Source organism: Halichoerus grypus, chromosome 1, assembly GCF_964656455.1.
Source record: "Halichoerus grypus chromosome 1, mHalGry1.hap1.1, whole genome shotgun sequence".
NCBI lineage: Eukaryota > Metazoa > Chordata > Mammalia > Carnivora > Phocidae > Halichoerus > Halichoerus grypus.
In genome coordinates, this window is record NC_135712.1 from 118,187,919 (window position 1) to 118,205,364 (window position 17,446).

General features: G+C 39.0%; 1 long non-coding RNA gene across 1 annotated transcript; it reads right to left on the reverse strand.

Moving 5' to 3' along the window:
- Nucleotides 1–19: 19 nt before the first annotated feature.
- On the reverse strand, nucleotides 20–17,082 carry LOC144381634 (uncharacterized). Its single transcript, XR_013447242.1, has 2 exons — nucleotides 16,813–17,082; nucleotides 20–695 (listed from the first exon to the last, which is right to left on the reverse strand). It is a non-coding gene; the product is annotated as an uncharacterized LOC144381634 (long non-coding RNA).
- Nucleotides 17,083–17,446: the final 364 nt, after the last annotated feature.

Sequence of the window (17,446 nt, forward strand, 5' to 3'; positions counted from 1 at the left end):
AGAAACCACACATGGCAGCTTTAAAAATCATGAGGGCTTCATAAGCAAATTTATAATAACAAGCCCAAGGTGGGCGTCCCTGACCCGCAGGTTTCTCAGGAGGAGGAGTCTGGGGAGATGCTGTGGGCAACCGGGCCCGACGGCCCCTCAGCTCCTTGCCTGAGGCGGCGCGGGACCGGAGAACACGGAAACGACTCCTGTCTGCCCGAGTCGTCTTCACCGAGTAGGGGACTGCACCACCCTCTCCCCGAACGGCCTCGCAGACCGTCTCCAGGCGTTCTCCTTTGGGCTCTATGACGTGACCGATAGATGGTCCGCTGTAGGCTCCCGGGAGGCATCTAGTGTAGTACATCCTGCTGCTCAGAGAAAGTCCTTACTTGGCTTTTTTGAAGGATTTCACCAGGAATCGCAGGTCAATGGAAATTTCATCCTAAGTATGTCTAAGTAGTAATTGAACAGTAGAGTTTTCTCCAGATTCAGTTGAATGTATCAAGGAAATGAATATATACGCTTTCCTGAGTTTCCCGTCAACTGTAAGACCTGCTTTTTCTGAGACAGGGTCTACAGGAAATCAATTCTTCGTTTAGTATTGATTCCTAAATAAAGTTCCCGGCTTTTCATCTTTTCCACTGTCGTGAATGCTCCCCGGGGTCGGAGCTGAGGGTGCAGTCGACGTTTTTCTACACGAGATGGAGCTGAAGAGTACAGTGCACCGCGACCATGGCGACAGAATGAAAAGAAATAGAGCTGAGTTTGGGCAGAAGGTGCGGGTTTTTTAGGAAAAATAAATGGAGCACTGCTTCTGTTTTATTGGCAAATAAAAAATTATGAATGAGGAAATGTAGCACACATATTATGTTTTGGAATAATTGCATTATAATCTATCTGGAAGTTTAAACACCGCCTGCAAATGCTTTAAAGAGGTAATGGATAAAGAGATTCTGGCATCTCTCTTGTTTCCTCACTTTGCTTATTGAAGCAAGGAATTACGGATTACGTCTCCCACAGATGGAAAGAGGTAGAAGACTATATTACTATAAAATAATTCCCAGCCACCTTGCCTTTAGGAAAGGTATTTTTATCTCATTAAAAATCTAACTACAAATTAGCTAAAATACTAGTAGGGTTGAAAACAGGCTTTTTCGTTTAGATAAGAGGTTAAGAAATACAGTCTGATTGAAATAAAGTATAAAACCCATCTGCTTTATTTATCTTGTGAGTCTCCGTGTGTGCTCGTAACAAGCACATTTAAAAAACAATTACCTGGTACGCACAAAGAAAACATGGTAGACAAGAACATTTTGAAAATAGTGTTTAGAAGATTGAGTGCTGTCAGATTTGTAGTTTGCTTATTTTTAGTGGTCCTCGATATGACTTTCGTATGTAGTGCTTTGTGGTTTTCCAAATAAATATTTAAATACAAATATAATTCAGTAAGTAGTTTGAAAACCCATGCCTAGTTTAGGATAGTAACTGATCCAACAGATTTTAGTTTGGGGAAAAGTTGACATTCTACTCCAAAATACAGGCACTATCTGTTTCTCTGTTATATGATACTTGAGCATTACCCGGAAGAGAAAATACTGAGTGTACTGGGGGATAGGAGACTACCAAGTTTGAGCAGATAAAGTATCAACTTTAATCGCAACTTTATTTCTTATAAGTTTATTTTACTATACCTCATTTTTCTTTTAAAAGAGAGGTTTATTTCTTATAAGTTTATTTTACTATACCTCATTTTTCTTTTAAAAGAGAGGTTATTTGTAAAATAAAAATTTACAGGAGAAGGTGAAGGTATAAGTGAAACAAGAATGGCAGGATTCCCACTTAACTTTGAATTTCAGATAGACAATGGATAATTTTTTAGTATAAGTATATTCCATGCAATATTTGGGATATATTTAGACTAAAAAATTATTCTTATCTACCTGAAATTCAAATTTACCTAGATATCCTGTATTTTTATTTGCTAAATCTTGCTACCCTACCCGTAGAGGATACCTATGAATCCCACAGGAATAATAATGATCATGTATACATAGTTAAGTCCTAGGCCCTGTACTACTTGCTTAGTGTGATGTATTTCTTAATCTTTACAAATACCCTAAGAGGGAGATATTGTTTCCCTAATTTTGTAAATGAGGAAACTGAGGTTTAGAGAAATTAAGTAACTTCCCCATGGTCAAAAAGCTATCAAACAACAGTACATTGATTCAAATCCCCATCTTTCTCCAACTACCCAGTACTGGTTCCCCAGTGAATGATGGCAGAGCTCTGGGGAAACTTCACAAAGCTGAATGAGGTGGAATGAGAGAAAATGAGAGAAATGGTGTGGGGCACTTGGTTGAGTATTCTCTCCAGTCAGCAGAATCCATTTTCTGCCTTCTATGGGTATAAACAAGATCTTTTGGCTCTTAATTTGCTAAAACTCTTAGTTTATTCCTGAATTTTAGAATCATGTGTACAGAAAAAATATTTCAGTTTTTATAGCAGCATCTTATTTATAATTTGGTGTTATAACTGATGTGACTTTGATACTAAATCACTGAAAGGCCATTATTTGTCCCTAGGAGGATATTAAGATTTCCTTAGAAATAGTCCTTCCTTAAAACAGCAGCTACAGTTGTGTTGGCATTTTATTGTATCCAAGAAACACAGTCATGAACACATACTTCTCTTTACAGAGAACGTCCTTGTCCACACATTAATTTTCATATTGAATGCTTTTACTAATCCTTTAACAAACAACATCTCTATACCCTTTGCAGATTAAAAGGTAGACACCTGCATTATAAATCATCTTAAAATAAATGAAAGAGTGTTTTTGTAAAGCATGACATAGTATATGGCATAGAAAGTGCTCTGTTACATGGTAGGGGTTTTTGTTATAATTTTTAATACTGTCATTCACTGGATTAGGTGACTTTGAAAAGTGTATGATATGATCTTACGGGATAATTTACTAAATGAAAAATAAATTCAAATGACCAACTCAATGTGAACTATTTAATAACTTGGTTATAAAAATTTACAGGAGAAGGTGAAGGTATAAGTGAAACAAGAATGGCAGAATGTTGTTATTTATTGAAGCTGGGTGATGAGTCCATTGAGTTCATCATATTTTGTTTACTTTGTACATCATTGAAATTTTTCATAATAAAACTTATTTTTTTTAATGGGGCAAAGGTTAGGCAATTTTCCTGATACACATTTTTCTGGTTCACTTCGTTGAAAAATAACCAAAAGAAGGTATAGTTTTAATAATTTTCAAAAGAACTGTTTAAAAAGAAGCTGACCTCAGAGAAACAGAAAATTCTTTTTTTTCTTTTTTGTATTCTAGTGACTTCAGGAAAATTTGAAAAGCCCGTGTATCCATAAAACAAGTTTATATATATATTTATATATAGACATATCTATATATTTATATCTATATATTTATATAGATATAGGTATAGATAGCAGAGACAAAAAAAGAATTGTTGGAAATTTAAAATATAATTAATTCCTCTAATTAAAAAAAATTAGAAAAATCGGGGACACCTAGGTGGCTCAGTGGTTAAGTGTCTGCCTTCAGCTCAGGTTGTGATCCCAGGGTCCTGCAAGGAGTCTGCTTGTCTCTCTCCCTCTGCCATCGCCCCCCACCTCCAGTCGTCCTCTCTTTGTTTCTCTCAAATAAATAAATAAAATCTTTAAAAAAAAAGTCAACAGAAGAGCTGAAAGAAAAAGTCAGTAGAATCTCCCAAAGTGTAAATCAAAAAGACAAAGGGGAAGAAATATTTTTAAAAGTTGAAAAACTATGTAAGGTCAATCCAGGGAGGATAATAGCCAACTAATAGTTCCAGAAGGAGACAAGAAAACTCAGGGGAAAAAATAATGAGAGCAATAATAGAAGAACATTTCTTAGAGCTAAGATAGGAGTCTTCAGAGTAAAAGGGCTTACCAAGTGCCACGCAAAATAAATGAAAATAAATCCCTACTTCACCATAAACTTGTGATTTTATTGTACATTAAATACTAAGAGAAGATTCTAAAAGCTTCCAGAGAACAAGCGACAGGTCAACTACAACAGAACAAAAATTTAATTGGCACTAGTCTTCTCATCAACAGCACTCAGTGCCAGAAGTAGAGTACTGCTTTCAGAGTTCTGAAGAGCTGAGTATCATAACTAGCTAAGCTATCACTCAGCTATAAGGGTAAAATGAAGACATGTTCAGACATGTAAGAACTCAGAAAGCTCACCTCTCAAAAATTCTTTCTCAAAAAATCAATTAAGGATGAAACAGTAAATGGGCGCCTGGGTGGCTCAGCCGTTAAGCATCTGCCTTCGGCTGGGGTCATGATCCCAGGGTCCTGGGATCGAGTCCCACATCGGGCTCCCTGCTCCGCGGGAAGCCTGCTTCTCCCTCTCCCACTCCCCCTGCTTGTGTTCCCTCTCTCGCTGTCTCTCTCTGCAAATAAATAAAATCTTAAAAAAAAAAGGGGGGGGGGAATGAAACAGTAAAAAGAAAAAGGAATCCAAGAGTCAGAAAAACCTGAGATCCAAGAAACACTAATGCCTAACCCAATGAAAGTAAGGCCTAGAACAATAGCTGTACAACAGACTAAGAGAGCAAATGATAGTGAACTGGAGAAGAATGTCCTCAGGCAAAAAGTGGATTCCATGCCACAGAGACTAGGATTAAGATCCTGGGCAAATTTAGTCAGATGGTGAAGGCATGTGCTTCCATTGTTAAGAGGAAAAATGGAAAGCAATTAAAACAAAACTGCATTCCAAATATAAAGCAAACTAAAATGTGTTATTATTTAGTGCTTCTAATGGAGTATTTGAAAATGTAATTATAGGGGCGCCTGGGTGGCTCAGTCGTTAAGCATCTGCCTTCGGCTCAGGTCATGATCCCAGGGTCCTGGGATCGAGCCCCGCATCGGGCTCCCTGCTCAGCAGGAAGCCTGCTTCTCCCTCTCCCACTCCCCCTGCTTGTGTTCCCTCTCTCGCTGTGTCTCTCTCTGTCAAATAAATAAGTAAAATCTTAAAAAAAAAAAAAAAAAAGAAAATGTAATTATATAATCCTGACGTTTGAAGCATCCCTCCTAGTGCTACGGGCCAGTGATACAGATTTGCCTTTTCTATTCTAACTGATGCATTTTGTTCTATAGTGAATAGTATTTACATAAGCAAAATAGTATAATTACACTTTATTGACTTTCAATACTTAGTGTCAAAACTGAATGGCCATTCACAGAACAAAAGGTGAATGTTATAAATTCTAACAATATAAAAGTAATGGTGGAGTTGACAGAAGTCAAGAGGTCTATGGAGAAGAGAGAGTTGAAGGAAGAAAGTTGAAGGGAAATTTAGATGTGTTCTTTCTCTTACATAATAAATAATAAGATAAGAGATGTTAAGAGTTGCTTTCCACCCCTGGACACCACTGAGTAAGCATCATTAAAGTCCCTCCTCCCACCGCTGTCATGTATAAGTCGGAGTCTCCCAAAGAGCCTGCTGAACAGCTGCAGAAGCTCTTCGTTGGGGTTTTGAGCTTTGAAACAACCAACGAGAGTCTGAGGAGCCATTCTGAGCAATGGGGAATGCTCACGGACTGTGTGGCAATGAGAGATCCAAACACCAAGCACTCCAGAGGCTTTGGGTTTGTCACGTATGTCCCTGTGGAGGAGGTGGATGCAGCCACGAGTGCAAGGCCACACAAGGTGGATGGAATTGTTGTGGAACCAAAGAGGACTGTCTCAAGAGAATATTCTCAAAGACCTGGTGCCCGCTTAAATGTGAAAAAGATTTTTGTTGGTGGCATTAAAGAAGACATTGAAGTACACCATCTAAGAGATTATTTTTGAACAGTATGGGAAAATTGAAGTGACTGAAATCATGACTGACCGAGGCAGTGGCAAGAAGAGAGGCTTTGCTTTTGTAACATCTGATGACCGTGACTCTGTGGACAAGATTGTCATTCAGAAATACCATACTGTGAATGGCCATGACTGTGAAGTAAGGAAAGCCCCATCTAAACAAGAGATGGCTAGTGCTTCATCCAGCCAAAGAGGTCATAGTGGTTCTGGAAACTCTGGTGGTAGTCGTGGAAGTGGTTTTGGTGGGAATGACAACTTTGATCACAGAGGAAACTTCATTGGTGAGGTGGCTTTGGTGGTGGTCGAGATGGTGGTGGATACGGTGGCAGTGGGGATGGCTATAATGGATTTGGTAATGATGGAAGCAATTTTGGAGGTGGCAGAAGCTGTAATGATTTTGACGATTACAACAATCATCTTCAAATTTTGGACCCATTAAAGGGGGAAATTTTGGAGGCAGAAGCTCTGGCCCCTATTGTGGGGGAGGCCAATACTTTGCCAACCCATGAAACCAAGGTGGCTATGGAGGTTCCAGCAGCAGCAGGAGCTATGGAAGTGGCAGGAGGTTTTCATTACTGCCAGGAAACAGCTTAGCAGGAGAGGAGAGCCAGAGAAGTGACAGGGAAGCTACAGGTTACAACAGATTTGTGAACTCAGCCAAGCACGGTGGTAGCAGGGCCTAGCTGCTATGAAGAAGACATGTTTTAAACAATACTCATGTGTATGGGCAAATAACTTGAGGACTGTATTTGTGACTAATTGTATAACAGGTTATTTGAGTTTCTCTTCTATGGAAAGTGTAAAGCATTCCAACAAAGGGTTTTAATGTAGGGTTTTTTTTTTTTTTTGCACCCATGCTGTTGATTGCTAAATATAATAGTCTGGTCATGGCACTGAATAAACGTATCTTTAAAAAAAAAATAGGGAGATTTTAAGAGTTTAAAGATGGTGGAGCTGGAAGTGGAAATATTAAGTATGTATTTCTTTAAGGTTGTAAATATAACCAATAGAAAAAGTAAATACTAAATAGTACTGTGTATTTTTAATACTAAAATAATACTACAAATAACAAAATATGAAATGGAGGATGAAGTAGGACATAATACATAAATAGCTCATTTATTATCTTCTTTGCCAGGGAGTTAATAGTGTTTAAAACTGACCAAAAAGAAAAGGTATATAAGCATGTTATTTAAAGCTAAGGAGAGAGTGACTGTCTTAAACCATTTGGGCTGCTATAGCAAGATACCATAGACTGGGTAGTTTATAAACAACAGAAATTTATTTCTCACAGTTCTGGAGGCTGGAAGTCCAAGATCAGAGTGCCAGCATGGAGTCCTCTTCCAGGTTGCAAACTTCTAGTTGTAACCTCACATGGCCAAACAGGGAGGGATCCCTCTGGAGCCTCTTTTATGAGGGCATTAGTCGAATTCCTAGGCTCCATCCTCATGATCTAATCACCTGCAAAGGCCCCTCCTAATACCATCACCTTAGGGGATAGGATTTGAACATAAGGATTTGGGGGGGAGTGGGGGACACAAACATTCAGACCCATAGCAGTGACCAAATGAAATAAAGTTAGAAAGGATTTAAAGTGATTGCCTAGGGAGTTCAATGAATATCACGTTTTTCTAGTGGGATGGAGGACAAGATACATGTACTTTTCTTTTTTTAGTCCTTTTGTACTATTTTTTAATATTTTTTACCAATGTACATGTTGTACTACTTTGATAGTTTAAAGGGTTGCAGTGGGGGGGTGTCTCAGTCGGTTAAGCATCCAACTCTTGATTTTGGCTTAGGTCATGATCTCAGGGTTGTGAGATCCAGCCCTGCGTTAGGCTCCACGCTGCTTAAGATTCTCTCTCTCTCCCTCTCCCTCTGCCCCTCCCCACCTAAATAAATAAAATAATTAAATTAAATGATTGGGAAAATGCACTTTAGTTCAACTGTCTCCTTTCATTATAAACTCTGAGACCCACAGTTTCTAACTGCAAACTTTTTTTCCTCTTTAAAGGAAGATATAAGTTCTTCAGTTATAGGGTAAGAACCAATACTTAAATAAATGAGTTATAAGGTATTAGGTGAAACCAAATGAAATTTTGACCTATGAAGATAGCAATGTCATATGGTTCCACTTAATATATGCTCATTTCACTAAAGGAGTGGAAATGAAGCCAGAACCATAATTATGGCCTGTTATACCATTCGTTTAATTTTTTATATTGATTTTTCTACTTAACTAAAAACAATTGTTTTAAACCACAGGACTCTGTCAAAAACACAAAACTACTTTCAATCATAGAAAGAAAAAGCTAAGCCATCAGTCTTCAGTGAGTTTTGGTGTACTGTTGTTTCATATGTCCGTTGCAAAGCAGCATGCTAATTTAACTCAAATTTGAAACTAAAAGGATGTCACACGAAGGCATCTATTGAATAGTCAGGCCCCTTGCACATGTGATACGCTGAAGTAATACACGCACTGAAAAATTTCAATTTACTTCTTTCATGATGAGTGCTAACTAAAGAAGGATCAGAAAGCATTTCCTTGTATAAGGGCAAAACAGATTTAAGAATAATGTCTCCTACTTAATCATTGTTTTACAGCATAACTTGATAGTATCTAAATCTCAAAAGTTAGCCCTAGGATTTTGTTGTTGTTGTTGTTTATAAAACTCAAATATTCCTGCCAAATTTGACATATTCTATTCCTTAATCAAGAATCTTTCATGAGTATTGGTCATTCTATAAGTGAGAATTTATTTCTGATTGTTACAATGGAGGACTAAACGCTACAGAGGATGTGTAGTTTCAAATGATAGTTCCTGACATTATAGTGAGGATCATCATATTGCTGTTAGACTCCTATATCTCTGGGGGAGAAACCCTTGAGATCAACTGGTCTAAGCCCCATTGTTAGTAGAGGAGAAAACTGAGTCTCAGAGACAGAGATCTATTCTACACAGGAAGTTCATGAGATGGATAAAGTGACCAGAGAGCATTCAGCTCCTGGTGAGACCTTCTTTCTGTTACACTGTGTTGTTTCCTCAACTCAGACACTCACCACCAAAAATATCAGTGTTTAAAAAACAAGAAACTAGTTTAAAATGAACTTTTGTAAACCTGGAAAATCATGACTCTCCAGAAATTCTATAAATAAAAAAAATGTTGCTCCTCAAAGGTCAGGAGTAATGATGGTAAACAAAATTCTTTCCATATCCTGAAGTCTAGGACATCCTTCTATGAATAAGGAAACGTGGGCTAAAAGAATAGTAGGTTCTATCTATCCATATTCCATCTTTATTTGAACAAAGGTATCTCACAAATTGGGATCAAGACTCATTTCCCTCTATTCAAATAAGCTGTGGGCTTCTGGTGTGGTTGCCAGACAACTCCTAGGGCAAAGTTGGAGCAATTCAGAACTTGAATCCAATTTTCTAGTTCCAGGATTGTGTTATCTGATAGTATTAATAAATAACTGACTTATTATTTCAACAATCTCTTTTCCTTTCAGTTTGATGTTTTGTTTTTAGTGGAAAATAATTGTGTCAGAGAAGTGACTATGTTCTTTTTAGCAGGAACTATCTGTCACAATCCGACTAAGAGGAACATGAGGGAAAATTTAAATGTCACTTTAGGCAATATCTCAACATTATTTCCTAAGAGACTTGATAATGTCTCGAGGGGCGTGGGAATTCAAGTTCCTTGATTCGAATTATTGTGTTGCAACCGACTCACTCTATGACCATAACTTAATTACTTTTACACAAACTCATTATCTCTAATGCATTGTATACAAGTATATAACTGCCTTACTGGCAATATTATGAGGAAATTGGTCTTTTGGTTAAATGATGGTTTGGGAGTTGGGAAATCCCCATAAATGCATATTGTGTTTCAACTTCCTGCAAAGCACATAAGTTTATGTTAGTTGATGATCTTTCCATATCAAGACAGAGAAAGCAAACTCAGATTGTCCTAAACTATAAGGAGAATTTACAGGTGAACATAGCTTAAAGTCCAGAGGTTTACTGACTTTGGGGAAGGTTTGACCCGGGGCCCAAATGAAGTAAACAAATTCTGGATTCTTGCTTTCCACTTATTGGTTCCATGATCTTAGGGTTAGTTTACAAAGCTTCTGGGCCTACATACCTCTAGGTTCAGATCCAGCAGAAAAGAGTGTCAGCATCCTCAATAGCTTAAATAAAACTCCCAAATGTAGTCTCTTTGGACCTCTGCTGCCCTGACTTGTGACTGTATGTGTCCTAAACCAACTCTGAAGGCCAGAGAGATGGGATATGCTGATAGGGTCAAGCCCAGGAGGTTTCACTTTTGACCTGGGGGTGGGGTCAATTCCTCTCCAACACATGATTCAGAAATTTATTTTAAAGTAGTCTTAGGGAGAGGGAAGGGGAGATAAATCTTACAACCTTCTATTTAAACATTTTCCAAAACTAGCATCTCAACCTAAAGCCATTCTTGCATTCACTGATCCATTCAACTAACATTTTTTTCAGGGCTCACTGTATGTGAGGTCTTGACTCCATTCTTTTCCACTCCATTTCCAGGTTCCCCCTTAAGAGCAAGAGCAAAGTCTAAGATATGGACCTCGGAGTGAGGGCAGAATTATGAGAGAGATTAGGAAAACTGGTTTCCCACAACATCCATATTTTTAGGACTCATTCCTTACATTTTCAGCTTTCTGGGAAAGGAAGAGAAACAGTATCTCACCTTCGGCACATCCTGTCCAGGCACATCTTCCAGCTGTACCATGCACAATTTGGAGGTTAACAGACTCCTTAAAGCCCATTCACAGGCCCGGGTTCAGGACCCCTGGGCTAATATGATCACGAAAATATATAGGTGATCCACTTCTATATATAAGATTTACAATGCTATTATGTTTTGAGAGTGACATTTGAAACAGAGTCTTGCTTTTCTGAATGGCCAAAGAAAGATAAGCACATTCTACTTCTTAGGAGAGATCACCTTTTACCTAAGTTGAGGAGAGAGGTAGTTGCAGCATATAGTGGTAGGACTTGGGTTCCCAAATGCCACCCAAGTCCTGGGTGGAGTTAGATCAGAAACTTACTCTCTTGAGCACGTGCGTTATACAAAATCGTTCATATATTTCAATGTTCCCACTGACTGAGCAGGAAGCAGCAAGAGAGATAACAGATGACTAAGGCCCCTCTCCAGGCTCCCTTTAAGAAAGAAGCCTTTGGGAAAACACATGCAGAAAATGACAGACAAATACAACTGAAATGTTGTTAACCGTTCTTTGATTGTGCCTGCCCTGTTTACAAAACATTCTGAAATAACCAAATGAAGTTGCTACACATCTAGGATATCATGAAGAGGGGAAGGCCCTGGCGATTGTACCATATGTTAAGCACAGCTGCTGCTTTTTTTTTTTTTTTTTAATTAATCTCACTATATCTGTGGACCTTGAGGATCCTTTCTATTTCCTTTTTGGGGGGCGGGGGGGGGGCGTCAAGCAGTGCCCTTGCTTGACGGCAGGCACCCTGAATGTAAACTTGGAAGGTGGGAGAGGAAATGGAAAAGAGAAAACAAATGGAACAGTAGAGAAAGGCAGCAGCAGGTCTTTGACCCAAGTTGGCAAAATGGTAGGAAAAAAGATGTTCCTTAATTTTTACCAAGGTTTGACTTCATGCTCACAGTAAATATTTTAGTGGAAGTCCTTTAGGTGTTGTTGAGGGAGACAACGGCAGTGCAATAGAAAGGTGGGCTCTTATCTCTAAGACAGATGCACACTGGCCAGGAGGAAAGTGAAATCCAAGCTTTAGTCCCCATCTCGTCTCCATGCTCTTCTTTTGCAGGACATTCCCAAGAGCATGGCTTTTGAGCTGACATTGCTACTTGCTACCTATGGCCTTTAGGGATGGATTCTCTCAAACAGGCTAATACCAGCAGAGATTAACTTCCTTTTGTGTTCCCCAGATTTACAAATAGAACTGATCCTCAAATAGTTCCACTGGAAGTTAGGACAAGGTGTTTATCTGCCAGTCTTTGTAAGAGGGGCTTAATTAGGTGATGTCTTTCAAGCACTTTGGACTTCTCAGATGAGCCAGCCTTCTAAAATGAATGTGTTTCGATTACTGGAGTTAACTGGGGGTTGGAAGGGGGTTTACACACACTAAACACAAGACTTGTTGTCTTCATAATTTCTTCCAGATTCAGCTCCTTTTAGACCCAGGAGATAAATGGGTCTTCTTCTTCTAGCAGTAGTTTGTCAGCCATTTCTGACTGCACTTGAGATTCTGAAGAAGTAGTTCATTTGTCTGGTGTAATGAACTTGGCTTAGAGCTTTTGCTTGGTTCCTGACTACCTGCACCTCCCACCCCCAGACTCAGCATTGCCTCCAACTCTGCCTCTTATGGGCAGGAGGTCTCCAGAGCCCTGGTGGTAAACTCACTGCCTCAGGATACAGTTGGTCTTGCTCTTTCCTGCCACTGCCTTGACCTTGGTTTCCGGGTTTCTAGTAACCAAGTTATCTGCCTACTTTCTTCTTCATGGCTGACCCTTGCTCTGTTCCTGAGTCCTTAGTAATTGCATTTCCCTCCCAGTTCCTTAGTAAGATCATTGCCCTCTAGTTCCTCCATGAATTTGTCTGACCCTGAGTCCTAAACTCTGCTTGAGTCATCTGCATACATATCACTTTCCTTGGCATGCAATCACTTAACATAACGCAGGTATGAGAGTGTTAGCATTTTCATTTGGGGCATATATATCGCTTAGCTTTAATTTTCTTTTATTTTTAACAAACAGAAAATTTCACACTTGAGCTATTAAACTTATTGAATGCCCTGAGTCTCACTGAAAACAACTCATTAACTTGCTTACATTGAATTATATCAGCTGACAGGAACACAGACAAGATGGGCCACATAAACTGAGAAATCACCTAACACCTCATAATATAAGCAGGAAGAAGCTGAAAGATCAGAAAAGATATGGATGAACATTTCAATAAAATATGAACCTACTGTAATAGCCATTTGGTCAAAAATCCCATTTTAGTTTTTACAAGAAATCAAAAGCTTAAGAATTAAGAATCATAGTCATAACAATTGCCATAATCATCTTGCTGTTTAAAACAGGGGAGGGGTAACTGATATAGAAATTGATATATTCTGTTTTGTCTCTAAGTTATCTTGGCAGAAAAAAATGTACTTCAACTTCACAGGTAAGAATTTGTTTGGAGCATCTTTTCTTAAAGACAGGGGTTTCTGTCTCTATTTTATCATTGAAAAGTCCCAATAAACCAGTGGCAGCATAGGATTTAAAAGAAAAAAATTCCCTTTAGAAATGGTATATGAAAATATTTAGTTGTTGTATGAGCATCATATATGACCAATACATGCAAAGCTGTAAGCTGTAAAGCTCTCGCACTTGTTCTGGGCTCTGAAACCATTGATATCACTTATGGTATTTATGCTATTAAAGTTTGATAGGGCCCACATATTTTAGTTAGGGTGTTTTCAACTGCCTGTAACAAAAACCAATTTTTTAAAAAGTGGTTTATACAACAAGAATGTGTTTTTCTCATGTAGGAGGTGCCAGAGCTGGTTCAACACTCAACAACATTATAAAGAATCCAAGACGTCCCATCTCCTTCTCAGTGGGTCAGCCATGTGTTCCCTCAGGGTCCCAGCAGATCCATAGGGACCTGTCCCCAGGCAGGGAGGAAGGACCAGGGTCTCCTCACAGACATCCCTTTCTTTTTGTTGGAGAAGAAAACCTTTCCCAAAAGCACCCCTCTCTCCCTCTTCTGCCATCTCATTGACCAGAACTTAAGTCATATGGTATCTTTAGCTAAAAAGTGATAATCTGCTCTTGGTAAGCCTTCTACCTTTACTAAGCCATGAGACATTTCATATTCTGTGGAGTTCATCTGCCCCTTAAAGTCTTGGTAGTACTCACCCTAATGGGCTGTGTGGACTTCTTCTTTCTTTGAAGGTAGATCTTTGACTACCTATTTTTTATGCTATTATTGGTAAATTCATTCTTTGTTTTTGGAATTTACATTTTTCTAGAAAGTCACTCTTCATGGTCTGGATTTTTAAAGTCATTGGAATAAAGTTGTAGATAGCATGTAAAATTTTTTTAATCTCAAAAATTTTTTTTAAATCTCTAGCATCCTGTTTTCATTTCTAATGTTATTGTGTCTTTTTTCTTTCTTTCTTTACTAGATAAGGCTTGCCAAAGGCTTTCTTTGTTTTGATCTTGTCAAAGCATAGAATTTAAGTCTATTGTTTTTGGTTTTCTATTTCATGTTATCTATCTTATCTTTATTAATTCCTTCCTTCTCCCTTCCTTGGTTTATATGTTATTTCTTTTCTAGTTTCTACAGTTGAAAGTTAAGTTCATTTATTTTCAGTCTCTCTTGCTTTCTAACATCTGGATTTAACATTATAATTTGTTCCCTGAGTAACAATTTTGTTATGACTTAGAGTTTTAGATACTTTGTTCTCATCGTCATTGGTTTCTTAATAATTCTACTGCCCCACCCTGTGGGAGAATTATACCTTACCCCATTGATACTAGACTCAGCCACTTGACTTGTGTTAGCTGATAAATATGAGTGGAAGTGAAACCGACATTTTGAGTCATGATCTGATTCATCATCTTTATTTTACTTCTGGAACAATGTGCTAAGACAGGCCTGCTCTTTCAGCCTTCACACCAGACTGAAGATGACATGGAAAGTGGCAGCTGACTTGGGACAGTGATGTAGTGTTAGTGAGAAATAAATCTTTGTTGTTCTAAACTCTTGAAACTGCCTTAAATACTTCACTATGCATGTCTAAAAAATAAGAGCATCTCCCTGTAGAGCCAAAAATTAAATTTTCATATCTAAAAAAATTAATGATGATTTCTTAATATCATCTGATACTTAATACACATTCAAACTTCCTCATTCGGCCCCAAAATGTCGTTTCTATCTGGTTTGTACAAACCACAAACCAATCCAGAACCATATGCTCTATGTAATTGTTATGTTTTTAATCTACCTTTTAACCTAGAACAGTTGCTTTTCTTATTACATTGATTTGTTGAAGAGCCCAGGCCAGTTGTCCTAAAGAATGTACCACCTTTTTAGCTTGTTTGCTTCCCCATATTGTTGTTCAGCTTATTCCTCTATCCCCTATAATTCATGTAAATAAGTTAGATATAAACCTTTGGTTAGATTCAAGTTAAACATTTTTGGCTAGAATGCCATATACGATATATAATAAATAATAAATAAATAGATAGAAAGAGGGAAACATGGACAGATAGCGAGACAACAGCCATAGGTCTCCATTCTCCTCAGAGAGGTGCCCAGTGCATCTCTGTGAACAAGAGGGATCTGATTTGTCCCTTTGTATAACCACCCAAAGAATGGAGGGCCCCAGGCACCATTAGCACCATTAGCTCTCAGAAAGAATCACCATTGTTTATCAGATAAGCCAAAATGGCCAAACTGTTTTCGCCAGCTCTTGCTCCTGAGCCAGGGTAATAGATTACTTTCTGGAATGCAAACAGCAAACACTGGAAGCAAAATCAGCCAATCAATCAATCAATCAGTCAATCATATCCCCTTCAATCAGACACATTGTGTTGGTGATCTGAAGAACTGGTTACATCCTTCTGGAGATTTACAATTCATTTGGGAATACTCATTCAGTTAACAAATATTTATTGATAAGATGATGGTTAGCTGTCAAACCATCATTACTACTGAATTTCAGGAGAAGGACCTCTAGCTGTAGAGGTCAGGGGAGTTTCCTCTAAAGAGATGAGGTTGGAATGAGGCCCTGACACCTGGGAAGTCGTTTAACTATATGAAGCTGTGGGTTGGGAGGGCGGGGAGCACCAGCTAGAGAGGGCAAGCAGTTTTGCACAAGATTCCAGGGAAATAAACTTGGAATGGTGGGTGAGGGCCAGGTTATGCAGGCCCTTGGATTCCTGGCTACAAATTTAGAGGGCATTTTGTAAGTCTTGGGATCTCTTGGGAGGTTTACAGCATGAGGGGGAGGAATTGATGGCCAGGTTTTTGAATTTAAGTGATTGATGATCAGGCTCAGTAATCCCCCCCACACATACACACACTTTATAAGTTACTAATCACTAATATAGAGGAACCATTGGGAAAATACTAAAAAACTCAGGTGCAGGCAGAGCAGAATGTGCAGTTACCTTCCATTTGCTTTTGACCCATATTGCCTAAGAGTTCACACACTGGGAATACCTCCTGGAGGGCCCAGGGACCGCTGGTGGCTGTGACCGCCATCTAGGAAAGTGGGTGCCATGTACTTGGAATCACTGGTCATGGTGATTCTGTGATAAAATCAGCTAGATGAGGAAGCAGTACTTAATCTCATTTTGGCTCAGTTTAGTTTTTAATCACAAGAGTGGGCATTGCGTGAGAGCCCCGCACTTGACCTCAGAGGGCCCGTTTGACCCAACCTCTGCTCCCTTCTTATCACCATGGGACGTTACAAAAGACATAACTGCTCCAAGAGTCCTCTCCCTCATGTGTAAAACAAGGACAGCAACACCTTCCTTACAGGATTTGATGAGAACTTATGTGCCTGTGGTATGAAACACCACGGGGAGGAAACTTCTGAAAAATTCATGTTTTGCATCCTGGAAATGCCTCAAGCTTTTGGATCCAGTTCTGATGTTAAATATCGGGACCTGCTCCAGGGGTGAGGTTGGATGGGGTAGGCCCCCAGACCCACTCAGTGCCCAGCAGAGTGCCCTGCATGTCAGACTTGGTGGACAGAAACTCGCAAAACCATCGCAAAGGGTCAGATTCCCCCTCTCCTAGGCCAAGTCACTGATAAGAGTTTTTTTTTTTAAATTATGCACCAGATGAAACTTTCTAACAGGGAGGATGGGCTTCACCGTTCTCATCTAGCCATGGGGAGCAGAAGAATCACTTACCTCCTTTCCTAGCCTGAGGCTCTGACCGGCACCTGTCCCCCAGCACAATCACAGTTCAGAGGAAGGTCTAACGAGCTCTTTAGTTTCTGGTGTGAGATTTGAAGAGTGATTTGTAGGATGTTCCCTCTGGAAAGCAAAGAATAATCCAGAGCACTAATTTAATTCTTATATCCAGGATGTCCTGCTGAAGTATCTTATTTGGTACAACATTAATGGAAGCCTTTGACTCTCTGGGCACTGCTCTGGAAATGGTGTGGCAAAAATGGAACATTGGAAGGACTGCTCAGCACCTCTCCCCCTTTTGCCATTTATATACAAGTCCATATTAGGTAATAAGAAAAAACGTCTCTGAGCAATTTCATCTACTGTGATTTGAAAGGAGCCACACCCTCCTCTCAGGACTTCCCTCTTCACACACAAAGCTTTTTCCTTTCGAAAATGAGATTTTCGTTCTATTTATAGAAAAAAATGTGTGTTCCTTTCCCAAACAAGAGTGTAAGATCAAATCCATTTCACCTCACGTCAAAGCCAACTCTTTCTTCTGAATGGCAACATAAATTTACATGAAACTGGTGATTTTTGCTAGTGAATCATGTCCTAGAACAAGGGCAGAACTAACAGATTGCTTTCATTT